Source organism: Phoca vitulina, unplaced genomic scaffold (genome assembly GCF_004348235.1).
Source record: "Phoca vitulina isolate PV1807 unplaced genomic scaffold, GSC_HSeal_1.0 scaffold25, whole genome shotgun sequence".
NCBI lineage: Eukaryota > Metazoa > Chordata > Mammalia > Carnivora > Phocidae > Phoca > Phoca vitulina.
The window spans coordinates 11,656,519-11,674,967 of NW_022589728.1; the positions used below are offsets into that span (position 1 = coordinate 11,656,519).

General features: G+C 35.7%; 1 pseudogene; it reads left to right on the forward strand.

Moving 5' to 3' along the window:
• LOC116643236 overlaps window positions 1-14,414 on the forward strand; it is a 31,133-nt pseudogene extending 16,719 nt beyond the window's left edge.
• Window positions 14,415-18,449: the final 4,035 nt, after the last annotated feature.

Consider the following 18,449-nt stretch of genomic DNA (forward strand, 5'->3'; position numbering starts at 1 on the left):
TCTCACCGCCCTCCTGCCCCCCTCGGGTTTGGGAGAAACACAATCAAAAGAAGGAAAATTTTGGAAAATGGCAGAGGTATGAAAATAAGGGAAAGTTTTGGAGTCACTATTTTTTTCCCATTGGGAGGGGAAAAAGTAATGAAAACTTAGTAAGAGTCTTTAAGAAATTGAAGCCTTAGAACACAAAGAATGGTGACAGAATAAGACACAAGCTTAAGGATAAGGGATTTAGTTCAGGCCTCAAAAATAACTTCCCAAACTCAAAGTCATGGGATGCTAAAGGAAGTTTTATATTTTCCTGCTTCAGAGATCTTTTGAAGAAAGAAAATGAAAGTATTCTCTCACATTCTGTGAGCTGTAAAGGACTTGAAGTGTCTCTGACTTCATTTTAAAGGTAACAAAAGTTGTTCCTTATGGAAGTAACATTTTCAGTACCAAAATGTATTTGTTCCTTTTCAGAATGATTTCGGCTATACTTAAAATTTGATGTTTCCAAGTAAACTTTAGAACCTGTTTGTCAACCTCCCTGGCAAAGTCTCTTGAGATTGTGGTTAGAATTATTTTGAATTTAAAGATTATGTGTGAGACAAGTAAATCTTTTCTGTATTGACTTTTGCAACCTGGCAATTGGCCCAGCTCTTCAGTTACTGAAGGGACATTAAAGAGAAGCCAAATAACATTTATATTTTGCTCCATAAATTCATATATAACTTCAGGGTTAGTCCTCAATGACATGTCTTTTCTTTTTTTTTAAGATTTTATTTATTTATTTGAGAGACAGAAAGAGAGAGCGCAAGCACGAGCAGGGGTGGGGAGCAGAGGGAGAAGCAGACTCCCCACTGAGCAGGGAGCCCAATACGGGGCTGGATCCCAGGACCCTAGGATCAGGACCTGAGCAGAAGGCTGACGCTTAACCAACTGAGCCACCCAGCCACATATCTTTTTAATGGTTGTGAATATTTTGCTTTTTCATTTTTATGAAATATAAACATATACTATAAAGGGTAAATAAAACACATATGGACAAAGTAACGATAAACTAAAATGAACAAGATATAGTATACTGCTCACACTCAAGCAAATGCCCTCAAGTCCCTCCTCCAAAATGATTTCTGCTACAAAGTTTAAAATAACCCCCTCCCTATCTAGAGGGGCCACTGTCTTAACTTTTGTGATAATCAGTTCCTAGCTTTTCTTTATAATTTTACCATATAATTATGTACCTGTAAACCACAGAATTTAGATTTGTCTGCTTTTGAATTTTGTATTAATAGAATAATGTGGTCTTTCTTGTATCTTGTTTCTTTATTCAAAATTATGTTGGTGAGATCCATGCTGTGTGGTTATACCACTATTTATTATTTATTTCACTGTGCTCACCTTTGTTGACAGTAATACTATGGACATTCATGGATATGTTTTCCAAAGCACATGTGAAAGCCTCCTTGGACAGATGTCTAGAAGTGAATTTTCTGGGTTATACATATGTATATTTTTCAATTTCATTCTGTGACACAGACTATTTTCTAGAATGTTCTACCAGTATACATCACCACCATAGTGGAGGAAAGCTGGATTGTTCCATATTCTCACCAACACTTGGTATTGCCAGCTATTTCAACTTCAGTTGATAAGTGTGCACTCTCATCATGATTTTAATTTGCAATGATATGAGCAAGAGCATTAAGCTATTTTTCATATTCTTTTTTTTTTTTTAAGATTTTATTTATTTATTTGACAGAGACAGAGATAGCGAGAGCAGGAACACAAGCAGCGGGAGTGGGAGAGGGAGAAGCAGGCTTGCCCTCGAGGGGGGAGCCCAATGTGGGACTCAATCCCAGGACCCTGGGATCATGACCTGAGCTGAAGGCAGATGCTTAATGACTGAGCCACCCAGGCACCCTATTTTTCATATTCTTCTCGCCAATTTAGAAATCCACTTTTGTGAAGGTCTTTTTCCTCTTAGAGCTGCATTTTCAATTGTTTTCTTTCTCTTTTTTTCATTTGAAGGAGTTTTATTATATTGATTCTAATCCTTTATTTAAATGTCTTGTATTCTGTTGGTTTTTGCATTCCTCCTTTGCTGTCTTTGATTAAAAGACAATTTGTCTTACACAGATTTATCAATTTTCTTTTATTGCTATTGTTATTTGTGTCTTGTTTAAGAAATCATTTACTATCTTGAGATCTTGAATATATAATTCTATAATATCTTCTAAAAGCTTCATACTTTTTTTCCATAATTTAACTTATCTGGAATAGATTTTTTGTAAAGTGTGAGACAGGAACCAGTTTAATTCTGCAAATGGCACTCAATTCCTCAGTGCCATTTATTGGAATATTCACATTTTCCATTGATCTACCTTGTCCCTCTGTCATATATCAAAATTCCATATATGTATGCCTTTTTCTTGGTTTTCTTATGCTTTTGTGCCATATTTTCTATTCCTACTTCTGTTACATAATCTCTATATGATTAGAACTTCATAATAAAAATGTCAGAATGTCTTGAGACTAAGTCTTCTCACCTTGATTTTCTTTTTCTTTAAAATATTTTTATTATTATTTTGCCATTTTAATTTAAAAACTACTTTGTCAAATTCCACCAGAGAAAAAAATGCTGGCATTGAATATTGAAATAAATTTGATGGAGATTTGGTATATTTATAACGTTTTTTGCCTTACATCCAAAAATGTGATATTTCTCCACTTATTTGTTGTAAGTGTGTCGTAATGAAGTTTTATGTGTTTCAATAGAGTTCACAGCTTTTGTTAGATTGATTTCCATATAATTTATGGGTTAAATGCTATTATAAATAATATAGTTTTTGTCTTACTAAGTGTAAATTGTGATATAGAGAAATACAATTGAATTCTGCTTCACTGTCATTAGCCCTAACACTATGTTCTCTTTGATTTTTTACTTTCTTTCAAGTTTCTGAAACAGCAGTGAAGAAGCATGTGATTATAATTATAAATTTCTCTTTTTAACTATCAAAATTTGTCGGGTTCAAATAAATTCATTTATTACATCTTTTTAACAATTTCTTAAAAATTCATTTATTCCTATTGGAACATTTATAATTCGACTGCTATTCCTTTGCCATTTACAATTAAACAAGTAAAATTAACTTCACAATTTTCTATACATTTTTTAAAGAATGCCATATCACTAGCCTCCTCCTGAATAGGACACATTAATCCACCCAATTCTCTATATTAGAATAACATATTTTATTTTACTAGAACATAATTTTTACAGAAATTTTCCTACACCGTGATGGGAGAAAAAAATAAACAGCCAGAGATGCCATGCCTTTTTTTTTTTTTTAAAGATTTTATTTATTTATTTGACAGATAGACAGACAGAAGAGCACAAGCAGAGGGAGTGGCAGAGGGAGAGGGAGAAGCAGGCTCTGCACTGAGCAGGGAACCCGATGCGGGACTCGATCCCAGGACCCTGAGATCATGACCTGAGCCGAAGGCAGACGCTTAACCATCTGAGCCACCCAGGCGCCCCGAGATGCCATGCCTTTTTGATGATTTCACAACAGTCAAGTTGATATTTTCGCCTCTCCTTCTGTATTACAACAGTGAACCAAGATAAAGAGTGGACAAGCTCATCCGCATTTACTCATCAAAGGACTGAAAATATCTGGCCTTTTAATTCTGTCCTATGTCTCACATCTCAACAGTTTGAACAGAAGAAGGAAGATGGTGAAAATTTGAAGATTGGATCACAATGAAATATTATTCACACCATCTAAGCAGTTCACACTGCAGTGATTTGAAGGGTGGCCTTCGTTGGCCCTCCACTGCTGTATTGTTTCTTTTGTTGGTGGATAATGAGGATGGGGAGCACTTGGTAGATCCAAAGCAGAACCTTCCAGCTCGATAGTGCTGGCATCCACTTGAATTTCGATTAATCAAAACTTGTCTACATTTAAATGATAAATTTTGGTTTAGCCTATAAAACACTGAACAAAGTGTGTTTACCACAGAAGAAAAGAGTTGAAGTTGCAGACCCTAGGAGGAAGCTTCTCTGGATCAATTTCAGGACTGAAAAGGAGGGGAGGTGAGGATGTATGGGAACTCCAACACAGGTAAGCCACATTTTCTGGAAGCAGCCAATTTATGTGACGCGGGGGATAAGGAGACTTTGTTATGCAGACAAATCTACAGCTTCATATATCCGCTGGATAGGGAAAAGGGAAAGTTTAAAGGATTCATGCACCAAATCCTTCATCTTAAGGAAAATTGCTGCCAGCATGAAACACAACCATAGACCTTTTCCCCAGAAACTCCTATAAATAGGTGGTTCAGAAATAACTCTTCTTCTTCAAAGATGGGGAATCAAAAATAAAACAGCACAGGACATATTCAAATGAATCGAGAAGCTGGAGAGCAGAAGAAAAATACCAGAAAAAATGTCACAAAGAAGAAAATTGTGACCTAATATTTTTTCAATGAATTAAAACAACAACAACAACAACAACAATACAAAAACCCTTAGTGAGTCAACTGCCTCTATGAAGCGAAAGTATAAATAAAATTTACAAGAGCTCAAAGAAGAAATAGTGGAATAATTGGCAGAAATGAAATGCTAACTGGAAGAGGTCAGGAAATATGTGGTGGGGAAAACTTAAACATAAAGAAACATGGATGAGCATAGAAAGAACTCAGACCAAAAAAAATCACTGTAGAATACAGATTTAGGACTATAGAGAATAGAAATGGGAAAGCCTGGAAAAATAAAATAGAAATGACTAAAACCTTAATCTGAGTTAGAGAGATAATTATAGAAACAGGATAACAAAGGAGATGTAATATAACAGACCCACAGAACATACAATTGAAGAAAAGTTTCTTAAATTTGAAAAAAAAAAAAAAACTTTTTAGGGGAAAAATTTCTAGCTATCAGAAATTTTAAGTGAATTATTTAAGCATTTAAGCAAAAAGAATAAATGACTTATAAGGAAAAATATATATATGAAGACTTTCACAGAAATATATTAGAGCAAAACATACACAATCCCCAGGGGAAAGAGGGACTCAAGAATTTTATATAACATGAAATCTGTAATGCAAATGTAAAAGCTGTATACACTTGTAAACATTCACACATGAGAAATATATTTCTTGATCCCCTTTTGGGGAATCTACTGAGGACAACCTTCAGCCAAAGTAAAGATGACTGAACATTACAGAGAGGGGCTTGGCTGTGAACAATGACTACTTAAATGTAGAAGCAAGACCAAAACGAAAGGGAAGATTATGGTGACAAAACAGGAAGTAGGCATATTAAATTTTGACTTCTTTGAAAAGAGTTCCTTAAAAATAGATATGAAGGAAAATGGAAAAGAAGGTGAGAGGTGGTACACATGTAATAATTTCCTCAGCTTTAGTAGTTGCACAGGTAAAAAGACACCAGGTAAATTATATTTAACAATACAACTGTGAATGCTAAGAAATATTTTTTAAAAAATCAACAGAAACCAAATGGCTCTAGGTTTCTGACACATAAGTTTCCAGCAAGGTCCCATGGTGGAATTAGCAGTGAAACTTTGCAGTAACAGGCAAGTGGTGCAGTGTTGGAGATGGGCTAAGGCACATGGGCTTGTGCCTAGGTACAGCAGCAGCTAGAGCAAGAGGCAGGTGAGTTTAAAGATATGAGGTTATGTGAGAGGTGCCTGATACTTGAAAAAAATAATAAAAAATATATAACATAAAATATTATAATTATGATAAAATCTACCTGTTACATAAATAAATGAAACTCACACTCACCTCTTGAAAACTTTTTCAATTGCCCAGAATATAAAATTATATGCTGTATGTCAAAAAACTAAATCTAAAACAAAGTGATTCAAAATATTTGAAAATTAAAGATGGGGCAATGATAAAACAGATAAATTCAAATAATAATGCAGGGAGTCACAATATCACTATAAGAAATTTGAACACTATATAAAAATCATAAGAAGGACATTTTATAACAATGACATGTGGAATCCATAATGAAGATATAATTATACATTTTTCTACACCAAATAACTTAGTGGCAATATCCATAAGGCAGAAATTACAGGAGATTCAAGGACAAATTGCAAAATATTAAAATACATGATTTTAATTCACCTACCTCATGCTATGATACATCAAGTAGATAAAAATATGGGTAGGAATAAAAGAACTGAATAGCATAATTATTAAGGTGGGCCTGTTTGAGATGTATATATGATAAATGACAGGCTGAAAAATGGTTCCCAAAAGATATTCATACCAAATCTCTGCTAATGTTACTTTATTTAGAAAAACACACAGAGCATAAGGCCATGTGAAGATGAAGGCAGATACTCTGTGATGAAGCTATAAGCCAAGGAATGTCAACGGTTACTGGCAATGACAAGAGAATAAATTTCAGTTGCTCTAAGCCACGAAGTATGTGGTAATTTGCCACAACAAACTTAGAAAAATGTGTGTGTGTGTATCCCTCTTTTTTTATCTATATTCATATCTGCTTCTACCCATTTTTATATGAAAGTAGATATTACAGTATTTTTTCTAAGTAATCATAGATATTTTTATAAAAATAGAACATTGTTTCAGCTACAAAGAAAATCTTGGCAAATAACAGCCTCAGGAAAGTAAGTAAATACGACCATATACATATAGGATGTCAACCTCCTGCATAACAGAAGTATTAAAAATTAAACTATGATGATACATTATTTTGTATCTTCAGATTGACAAGAATGATGGCAATTTCTATTCTCTCCTCCATCTACTGCCTATCCTTTTCTGTGGTGCTCCGTATCCCTGGAGCATGATCTGTAGCATACATTACTCAGTCATCTTTTGCATAAGGCTTTAGTTGGATTTAGCCACCAGCAGGTACTGACAGAAGATTGGAGGGCTAGAGGAGAGAGTTGTTGAGGCATTTTTTTGCTTCTTCCTCCCTGCATTGTTACATTGATTCTGTGGCGGTGGTTCCTAAAATTAGGATTCATATGGTGATCCTTCTTCCATGGCTTCTACTTTATTTTTTTTAAAGATTTTATTTATTTATTTGAGAGAGAGAAAGCATGAGCAGTGGGAGGGGCAGAGGGAGTAGCAGACTCCCTGCTGAGCAGGAGCCTGACGCGGGGCTCAATCCCAGAGCTCTGGGATCATGACCTGAGCCAAGACCATAACCTGAGCGAAAGACAGACACTTAACCAACTGAGCCACCCAGGTGCCTTCCTTGGCTTCTACTTTCAAAGGATTCCTAGAACCGTATGTCTTTTAAAATAATCTCATTTTAATAGAAATTATCTTTACTAAAATACAAAAAGATGAAGAGTAAAAAACTAGAACAGACAGCACAAGAGCCGTGGGAAAATATAAAGTGGTCTAACATAGGTGTAATTGAAATCCCAGAAAGAAAAGAGAAAGATACTTGAAGAGGAAATGGCTAAGAAATTTTCCCAAAATTAAGAAAGACAACAAACCACAGATTCAAGAATTTCAGAGAACTTGAAGCATGAATAAAATATAAAACACCAAATTTTTAAAAATATAGTAGATCAGCCAAAGAGAGAAAGAAAAGCTGGGGAAAGAGTTTCTTTGGGAAGTGAAGGTATTCATTCCCTGTGTATGCCACACACCAGTACGGGGCAAGACACTTGCTCAGAAAGGATGTGAGAAGACCACAAGCTTTCACTTCTGGCTGATCTCTTGGGTCAGTGCAAAAAGGAAGTAAAGACTGAGTTGGAATTATAAATGTCTGGGCTAAGTGTTAAAATGGTGTTCCAGCTCAAAGCCAATCTGCAAAGACTGGGAGACTTTTTTTGTTTTTGTTTGTTTCCTTGTGTTTCTTTGTATGCATGTGTGTGTGTGCACACGCGCATGTGTGTGTTGTAGCTCCTAGCTTTCGAGGAAATCTCTGTCAAAACATTAGCTGAAAACAAGCGAAAGGGGGAAAGAATACAGTGACTACACACAAGTAGGAGAAAAGTCTGCAAAGATGGTTCGGAAAACCATTGAAATAAAAGAATGTAATGGAAAAACAATGAAACAAACGAATAACGGCCTTCAACGAGCAAGAATGGCAAACCCAGGGGGATGGGGAAAACCTGATTTCCAGAGTTAACACATAATAATATTTAAATATCTAGTTTTCAATGAAAAATCATAAGGCATACAAAGAAACCGGAAAGTATGGCCCAAAGAAAACTATAGTAATCACAACAGTAAGCTTTTGAGTAGAATAGTTAAAACAATGTAACAGAATGAAGAATCCACTAATAGACCTAGAGAAATATTATCAATTGATTTTTACAAAGGGGCAATGGCTATTCGATATGAAAAAGATAGTGTTTTCAACAAATGGGATGGAAGGATTGATCTTACCTTATATTAGACTTTCATGAGGACACATCACCAAAGTAATTTCATGAATAGCACACATACACATGAAAAGATGCTTAACATTGTTTATTAGTTATTGTTAAAACATGAATTATAAACACAAGGACATATTACTCACCATCCACTGCAATGGCTAAAAATGAAACAAAAACAAAACAAAACCCTGACAATGCAAGTGCTAATGAATATGTAGAGCAACACGAAATCAGTTATATTTCCAGTAGGAATGCAAAATACTACAGCCATGTTTCTTATAAAGTTGGTCATATACTTACTACGGACGGAACCCAGCAATCCCTCCCTAGAAATTTAGTCAAGATAAATGAAAACTTATGTTTACACAAACACCAGTACATGACCAGCAGCTTTACAGATAATAGTCAAAATCTAGACAAAATTCTAAATGATGTCCTATAACCTGTGAATGGATTAAAAAAATTGTGGTATCTCCATACAATGGAATACTACTCAGCAATAAATGGCCTGAACTTCTGACACATGCAACAACATGGATAATTCTTCAAAGCATTATATGAGGGGAAAGAAGCCTTTCACAAAAGCCTACATACTGTCTGACTCAATTTATATAACATTTTGGGAACTCCAGTTTGTGAGGAGAGAAATTGGGTTGGTGGTTGCCCCGCCAACCGGTGAGGGAAGAGACTTGACAGCACGTAGATATGAAGGAACTTTTTGGTGTGATGGAAACATTCAATATCTTGATGGTAGTGGTGGTTATTGGTCAAACTATGTATTTTTAAAGGGTGAATTTTATATGTAAATTAAACCTTAATAACGTGACAAGAAAAAAATTTAAGTAAAAAATATATATCAAGCTGCTCTGAATATCCTAAAAAGAAAGAGTATTCTCTTGGAACTAAAAAAGCACGACTGTAGAAATTTTAAAAAACAGGATGGAAATTGCATTTGTAATTAGATAAACTAGAAACAATTAATTCTCTCAAAAAACATTGGCAAACACAGAGATGACTATTATGTGATAAAATCTAAGAAAGAATAAGAAAAAAAGATATTTAAGACAAGTATAGTAGGAGTTTTAGAAGGAAAAAAAGAAAGAGGATAAGAGAGAAGAAATACGGCAAATACCTAAATTTTTCAAATAAAAAAGGCACAAGCACAGGTTTGTTTTATTTGGGGAAAGAATTTACGTAATGTTTATCTATGACTTCAGAAAAATACATGTTCAAATATGTAATAAAATTAAAAATAATTACTGGTAACATATCATTGAAATGAAAAGTAAACAAAAACTTGGTCAATATTATAAAATAAGAAAAGTAAATGAAGGCAAATATAAGAAAGTATAATAAACACAAGGCATTAAAGTCAAATGGGTAAGACAAGCATATCAGTGATCAACATATATTTGCTGAAATTAAATTCTGGGAGATATACTATTAAGATGATGCAGAAAGATTGAATATTAAGTAACAGTAAGAAATTTTCATGTGTTTGTAGTATGATACACTGCTACTGACATAAGTAGAAACATTAAAATGAATATAGAGGATTAAATAATGCACTATCACTTGGTTTCTTTTAAGCAAAAAAGGCATGTTTTTCAAATAACTGTATATTATTTAGAAAAAGAACCAGGTAGTAGTACATAAAAAAAGTTTAAATGACAAAAGGAAATAGATATTTTAGAGACTCCAAATCTGACCACAATGCAGTACAAACAACAAAAACACATAATAACAAATAAATAAAGGCCACAATAATCTAACAAAAAGGAATTTTCCTTTATTCAATTCTTGGGTCAAAGAGTAAACCAAGATTGAAATGTCAGCATTTAGAAATGATCTTTAATGTGAAAAACTTGAAAACAACCTCCAAAGGCCTAAACACTTTTGTTAATTAAAAAAAATTATTGAACATAAATGTTATGCAAATTACTTCTAAAATTATGCTCTTTTGAATATTCAAGGCTATGCTTTTCTGTTACTTTCTGGTTCAGAATTTTTTATAGTCCCCATGCTGTTACCTTTTTCTGTTTGGATTAGTTTTCTTTGACTAAAAAGGAAGCTGGGCCTGAGGTTTTCTGAAAGACAAGATTTAAGGATTGTTCCAACTGGCCTTCTCAAAACTAGACACAGAATTGAAGTTGATGACTATAACCCCAACTTAATTTCTTGTATGCAGCTGACATTTATCCAGATTGGGTCTGTTGGACTTCATTGGGTTCTTTGGCTCTGGTGTTATGGATCTTCCCTTATTCTTGAGAGGTAGGATATAGAGTTCTCCAGTACAGAAATTTGCACATAATGGATGTATAACCACAGGCCTGCACTCCTCACCAGGCTTGTCCTATCTCCAGTTATGCACATTATGCTTTTTCTTTTGAAAATATGCATTCAACCATGTTTTCTTCTGTATTTATTGTCTCTGAATAGGTTTGAAGGTAGAAACGAAAGGGCCTCAGTTCTTGCTAATTCCCTATATAGATTCCATTCAAAGAGGGCAGGTGCTGAGTTTCCTGGATAGCACAGACCCTATGACCTGAATCATGGGGCAGAGAGTGATCTGATGGGAAGCAGTTTTTGCATCTTCTTTGTGTCCATCTATGCCTATTGTTTGGTTTTACTCAAGGAATATGCATGGTCAAGAGGTTTTATTTTTTGTTTTATTTTATATCAAGGCTTTGGCAATGTGATAAAGGCCATTTCCTGGGCATTTGAAAATGGCTGGAATTTGTAGGAGGATTTTATATCATTGATATTTTGCTAGCCTGATAACATCATTTCCCCATTTTTTTCTAGGTCCCAGTGATAGTCATTAATTTAATCATTAATAAAATTTTATATATGTCTATAATCATCTCCCTAAGGTAAATCTCAAGAAATAGAACTAATTGTTCAAAGATATTTTTAGGATTTTTGATACACATGGCCATAATAACACCAACTGCCCATGTCAATTTCTACTCTCTCCCAAAATATTTAGAATTGTTAATTTCAATAGCATATATTCATTTTTTTTTTAAAGATTTTATTTATTTATTTGACAGAGAGAGAGATAGCAAGAGCAGGAACACAAGCAGGGGGAGAGGGAGAGGGAGAAGCAGGCTTCCTGCCGAGCAGGGAGCCTGATGTGGGACTCGATCCCAGGACGCTGGGATCATGACCTGAGCTGAAGGCAGACGCTTAACGACTGAGCTACCCAGGTACCCACATATATTCATTTTTTTAAAAAATAGACATTCTATTGCACAAAATAGTATCTCACTCTGTAGAGTCTACTCATTTTTCACTAAAAACATACGAATTAACCAGTTTCTACCCAGTGTTCTAGTCAGCAATTGCAAATTCCATAGCCTATAGCTGTGAGACAGATAACATAAATGAGCAAAACAGTTCAGGGAATTCTGGGTACTATAGTAAAATAGACACTTTTATCACCTTTGTAAAACAGGGATAGTTGCTACTCAACTCCAGCTGATGGTGCCATAAAGCAATGAGGTCTAGTTTTGTGAAATCTTCCAAGGGAAACTAGAAATCCAGAAAAGGAAATGAAATCTTCTGAAGCTTAAATACCAGACTCTAAGTGAACTTTTAAGAAATATTTTATAGACCAAGACAAAAACATTTTGGATAAGATTTGGCCTATAGTCCAGAAGATTAGAACTATCATAGATAGTCTGTGCCAAATATCTATTAAATTGATAATGAGAAGACTTACACATATGAACCTAATTATCTTAACTACATAGAAATATATTTGTTGAATTGTTTTTGGCTTTCTACCATCAGATTTTACAGAGAATTGACATTTGCGAAGTGCATTTAAGAGATTCTTTACATCTTCTACCAATCTGCTTAAGACCTAACAGAAAAAGTACATGAACATATCAATAGATGTAGAAAACATATCAGGCAAAAGTCATTATCAGTTCATGATACAAACTGTTAGCAAACTAGGAATGACAGGAGACATTGTCAGTCTGAATAAGGACATCTACAAAAAATCTACAGGTAGCATTAGGCTTCCTTTTGAAAAACTGAATTCTTTCCCCTCAGAATCAGGAAAAAAGTCAAGAATGTCCATTTTCACCACTCTTATTTAACATTTTACTAGAAGTTTTAGCCAATGAAATAAAGTAAGGAAAAGAAATAACTGCCATACAAATTAGAAATGAAGTTATTCCTATTTGCAAGCAACATGATTGTCTATGCAATAAACCCCATCAAATCTACAAAAAGAAGCCTATTTGAACTAGTAAGGGAGGTTAGAAAAGTTGCAAGGTACAAAGTCAAATTACAAAAATCAACTGTATATCTATAAACTAACAACAATTGTAAACCTAACCTTGAAAAAGCACCTTTTACAATAGCCCCTCCTTCAAAAAACAAACCAACAAAAAAAATACATATAAATCTAACAAAATATGTATGGGATTTATATAGTGCAAAACATTGATTAAAAACGTCAAAGAAGACCTAAATAAATGGAGAGAATACTGTGTTCATTATTGGGATAATCAATATAGTTAATATCTCCTCAATTTAAGTATAGACAATACATTCCAAATCAAAATTCTGGTAGGAGATTTATATATATAGATAAGCTGACTCCATGATTTATATGAAAAGGCAAAAAAAAAAAAAAAAAAGAAAGAACACTAGAATACTCAAAGCAAATGGAAAAAGAAAAAGATGGGGGGACTCCCACAACCAAAATTTAAGAGTTACCATAAAGTTTCAGTAATCAAGGGGGTGATGTTGATTAAAAATAAAGTCACCTTGATGAAAGAAGAGAATAGAAATTTTAGAAATAGACCTATACAAATATGATCAACTGATATTTTTTAACAAAGCAAATTCAAGGGCAAATCAATGGAGATATGAAAGTTTTTTCAACAAATGGTGCAGTCACAGTTGGATATTCAGATGCAAAAATTGAACATAGACTTATACTTCACAGTGTATATAAAAATTTAGTCACAACTGGTGATTGACTTAAATGTAAAAGATATATAAAATTCATAAAACATCTGGGAGAAAAATCTTTGGAAATTTAGGATAGTCAAAAATTCATAAAAATAATACCTAATTCCATAAAAGTAAAAAAGGACAAATTGGATTTCATTAAAATTAAAATAATTTTTCTTTGCTAAAGGCATTGTTATAAAAACCAAGAGCCAACCCTCTCACCAACTGGGAAAAAGTATTTGCAAAAATTATATATTTGATGGAGTGCTCAGATGGCTTAGTTGGTTCAGTGTTGGACTCTTAGTTTCCACTCAGGTCATGACCTCCAGGTCTTGAAATTGAGCCAGGAATTGGGCTCCCCACTCAGCTGGGAGTCTGTTTCTCTCCCTCTCCTTTTGGCCCTCCCCCCAACTCTCTCTCTTTCTCTCAAATAAATAAATAATTTAAAAAAATAATATATTTGAGGTAAGTGACTGCTTGCTGGATGTAGCCACGGGTCATGTGACCAGAAGGCTCCCCACAGACATTGTTCCTCCTCGGCAGGTCCTCAGTGCCCGGCCCCACCCTGGCCATGGGTGCTGCTACAGCAGCCAGAACAAGGACTCGAACCAGGACTGAGAGGAACAGAAGCTGCTGCTGGACCCTAGCAGACCCCCACCAAAGCTCTCAATGGAGTGAGCCCAACTACCACAGCCTGCCTCCCACTCACACAGATGAGCGGGCCCTGCTCTCCTCCAGCTTTGCTAAGACAGCCAGCAACATCACTGGTGTGTCTGCAGCTGCAGACTCCCAGGGCATGGAGCAGCATGAGTACATGGACTGCGCAAGGCAGTACAGCACCCGCTCGGCTGTGCTGAGCAGCAGCCTGATCTACTGGAAGAAGCTGCCCCCGCTGCCATCTCTCACCAGCCAGCCCCACCAAGTGCTGGCCAGGAAGCCCATCCCCCTCTCCAACTTACAGCATGTCTCCAGGATAGCTGCTTATGCCACAGTGTACTTTCTCAGATCTGAGTGGATGCAAAAGAGGAGCTGGTTGTACAGTTTGGGATCCCATGAAAAGAGGGATCCTTGCACAGCTCTTCTTCTCCTCTCTTCACCCCGACTCCACCTTGCCTCCCCTAACCCCCAGCCTCGCCACAGCTCACACAGAACCCTAACCTGCTACTAATCACAGAGAAGAGTATGAAGGAAGAGAAGAGTAAGGCTGGAAGCCTGAGCAAATGAAGATGGAGCAAGGGAGGGCAGAACCATTTGGGACTGGCCTTCAAAGCCCTGGCCAGGGATGGGGTGGGGGTCAAAAGGTTAGGGTCTAGTAGGTCTTCACTGGGAAGGTGGAGGTACCACTGTGAGGGTGATCCCTAGGGGGCCTGTGGGAGCCCCCTTCCCACCCTTTCTCTTGGTCTCAACTCCTGTCCCCCTCTCTCCTACTTGGTGCTCACATGCACCTCACTAGGGTTTGTGACCAGAGTCTGGATGAGCTTGATTTTGAATGAATTGAGTTTGTATTTCTAGCGCCCTGGGTTTTTACATGTTTGGGGTTTGGGGGTTTTGTTTTGGTTTGTTGCCCTTGATAAAGGAAGTGTATTCATCTGAAAAAAATAAAATAAAATAAAAAATAAAAAAATTTATATTTGACAAAGGACTTCCATCCATAATATATTAAAAATGCTCTGAAAACGCAACAAGAAGGAAGCAAAGAACCCACTTTAAAAATGGGCAAAAGTTAGAACAGACTCTTCATCAAAGAAACTATTCAAAGGGAAAATAAGCACATCAAAGATGATCACCATCATTAGCAATTACGGAAAAGCAAATCAGAACCACAAGGAGATACCACTCTACACTTACTAAAATGGGAATGAAAAATAAAATGTGACAATACCACATGATGGCAAGGATGCAGAGCAGCAGAAACTCTCATTCTTTGCTTATCAGTTTGCAAAATGCTATCGTCACTGTGCAAAACAGTTTGGCAGTTTCATAGGATGTTAAACATGCTACCATAGCATATAGCAATCTCATTCCTAGGTAATTACTCTAGAGAAATAAAAATTAATCTTCACACTAAATCTTATGTGTGAATATTTATAGCATCTTATTCATAATCACTAGAAATAGAAACAACCAAAAAGCACTTCAGTGGGTGAACGGATAAATGTGGTACATCAATGCAACAGAATACTATTTAGCAATGAAAAAGAATGACCTACTGCTACATGCAACAACATGAATGGATGTTAAATGCATATGCCAGATGAAAAAAATCCAGTCTTGAAAGTTTTGCTTCCTGTAGGATTCCATTTATATAACATTCTGGAGAGGTAAAAGCTGTAGAAACTGAAAATAGATTAGTAGTTGCCAGCATTGGGGTGCAAGAGGGTTTGACCACAAGAGGAAAGCACAATGAAGTTTTATGGGGTGATGGAACTTGTCCAGTCCTGTTTGTGGTTGTTGTTATGCAAATCTATGTGTGTATTGAAATCTACACCCAACTACTGATTTTTAATGTAAATGAAAATAAATCTAATTATCAAATAGCTGTGCACAATAAAGTAGTATTCTTAACAATTTTTTAAAAACCCAGATACTGGGGCGCCTGGGTGGCTCAGTCAGTTAAGCGTCTGCCTTTGGCTCAGGTCACGATCCTGAGATCCTGGGATCAAGCCCCGCCCATCAGGCTCCCTGCTCAGTGGGGAGCCTGCTACTCCCTCTCCTTCTGCTGCTTCTCCTACTTGTGCTCTCTCGCTCTCTGTCAAATAAATAAATAAAATCTTTAAAAAATAAAATAAACCCAGATACTTTCTGTGTGTTACTAAAAGTTTTTACCCCAGGTCTAGATCCACAATCTAATAATTCCAAACTAAGAAGAAAAGTTATAAATCTGCAATAAAGAGGATAAGATTATTTTTAAAATACTAACATTATAAGATGTCAGCTAACAAAACAAATGAACAAACAAATACAAAAGGCAGAAACAGACCCATAAATACAGAAAATGAACTGGTGATTGCCAGAGGAGAGGAGGGTGGAGGGAGGGGCAAAACGGGTGAAGGGGAGTGGGAGGTACAGGCTTCCAGTTACGGAATGAATAAGTCATGGTATACAGCACAGGGAATATAGTCAATGTAACTATCATAGTTCTGTATGGTGACAGATGGTAGCTACATTTGTGGTGAGCATAGCATGACATAGACTTGTCGAATCACGATGTTGTACACCTGAAACTGATGTAACAAAATATGTCAACTATATGTCAATTTTTTAAAAAGGAGAAAAAATACCTCAGCTAAAAATCAGAGAGTAAAGTACATACATAGAGATGTTTTGGGTGTTAATTAGTTTGTTTGGCAGGAATCTCTTAAAAAAAAACCCAACCACTGCTTCTCCTTGATCTGACAAGAGACTTTTATAAATGTACTTTTGACACTAATAGAAACAGTGACATTTTTTTGTGTGTTAGTTTCCTGCTTTTAGTACCTCTGGATTGTAATGGTGGTGATAGGTCTGTAAAACAAATGATATGATAGATTTTGGAGGCAGCATGCCTTTATAAAGTACGTCATTTTTCCCCCCACGTGTGATCTCAGGCTATGCATCTCTTTGATTTACATTAGTGAGCCCTGTGACAGGCTGAATTAAAGCAACTCTACTCACAATCTGTTCAGATTGGAAATATGTCAAGAAGAGAGCTTTGGTGGATTACTGACAATTTGCCAAATTTGCTCAAAACTGACAAGTAATGGCTAGCTTCTTGAAGGGTTCTTCCAGAGTTGGGCATCGTGTAATAGGGTTACACCCACACACACACATACTCTGATTTGGGTAATAAGACTCATTTACGCAGTTCAACTCTCGAAGTATGCTTTGTGTAAGTCATTGGCTACCAATTTATGATTTAGGGACTCCTGGTGAAAGGGAGGATGTCACAAAATTACTGCGAGAGTTCTAAAAGTGTATATGTACACCAAACAGTGTCTGATGACTTATTTTCAAACATTATTTGACCAATGAGGTAACACCTAATTACAAATTACAAAAATCTCAAATATTAATGAATTAATAATGGCTCCTTATTATTATATATTTTCTCTATCAATGAATACTAAAATTATAATTATGTTATTGTGGGGGTGAAGAAAATTCTTTGATTTACAAGGAGTTTGTCATACTCCCATAAATTCAGAACGACCAATGTAGACATCATTAATCATGGCAGGCATAATGATCATATTTCAATTTGTTGCTGTTTTGTAACATAATTAGTTGAGAAACCTGCAACTTCTTTGAATAAAGTCAATGCTAATGATGATATACTTACTATCTTTTAAAACATCTATACTGCAATTTTCCAAGATTCCACTTTCAAAGCATCACTTGACAAAAACAAGAAGAGCTCAATATAATTAGCTGGAAGACATGAGAAACCAGCGTTCATATAGCAAAGTATCGGTTACTCTACTATAGGAAACAGGCCATGTGGACCTTACAGAGGACATGAACCCCATACCAAAGAGCTGTCGCCACTGAAGCTTCTTCATTCTTGCTTCATTCCTCTCAATTATTTTTCCTTCTCGCCAATTACTGAATTGTAAATATAAGTTCCCTATCAGAAAACGTATTTCAAGTGTATTTTCAAGATCTACTGGAGATAGTGTGGTCAATTTAGAACCCGTTATGAGATTACTGTACGAAAAATATTCCCTCAGTAATATGGACATTTCAGCTTTGCCTGAGTAATGATGAATTCTATTTGAATCCAATTAATCACATTAGCATCTTACCTCTTGGAGCAGACGCCTGTCTAGTCAGTCTTCTGAGGACAATGCACAGCCAACTTGATGGACAGCTCTTCTGACCTATGGGATGTAATGCTTGCTCACTGGGGTGTTGTAAGTAACAACTTCATCACTCTAGTTTATTGTATAAGCATCAGTGGTTGAGATGACAGAACATGATCATTGCAGAAGGATTCCACTAAGAAGTTAATATGGCAGAATAACCTGAATGAGAAAATAAATGTGCTTATATTTTCTTAGTTGCAAGCTAATTAGAAAAAAATAAGAGATATTTTCTCGAGAGACTAGGGAGGGG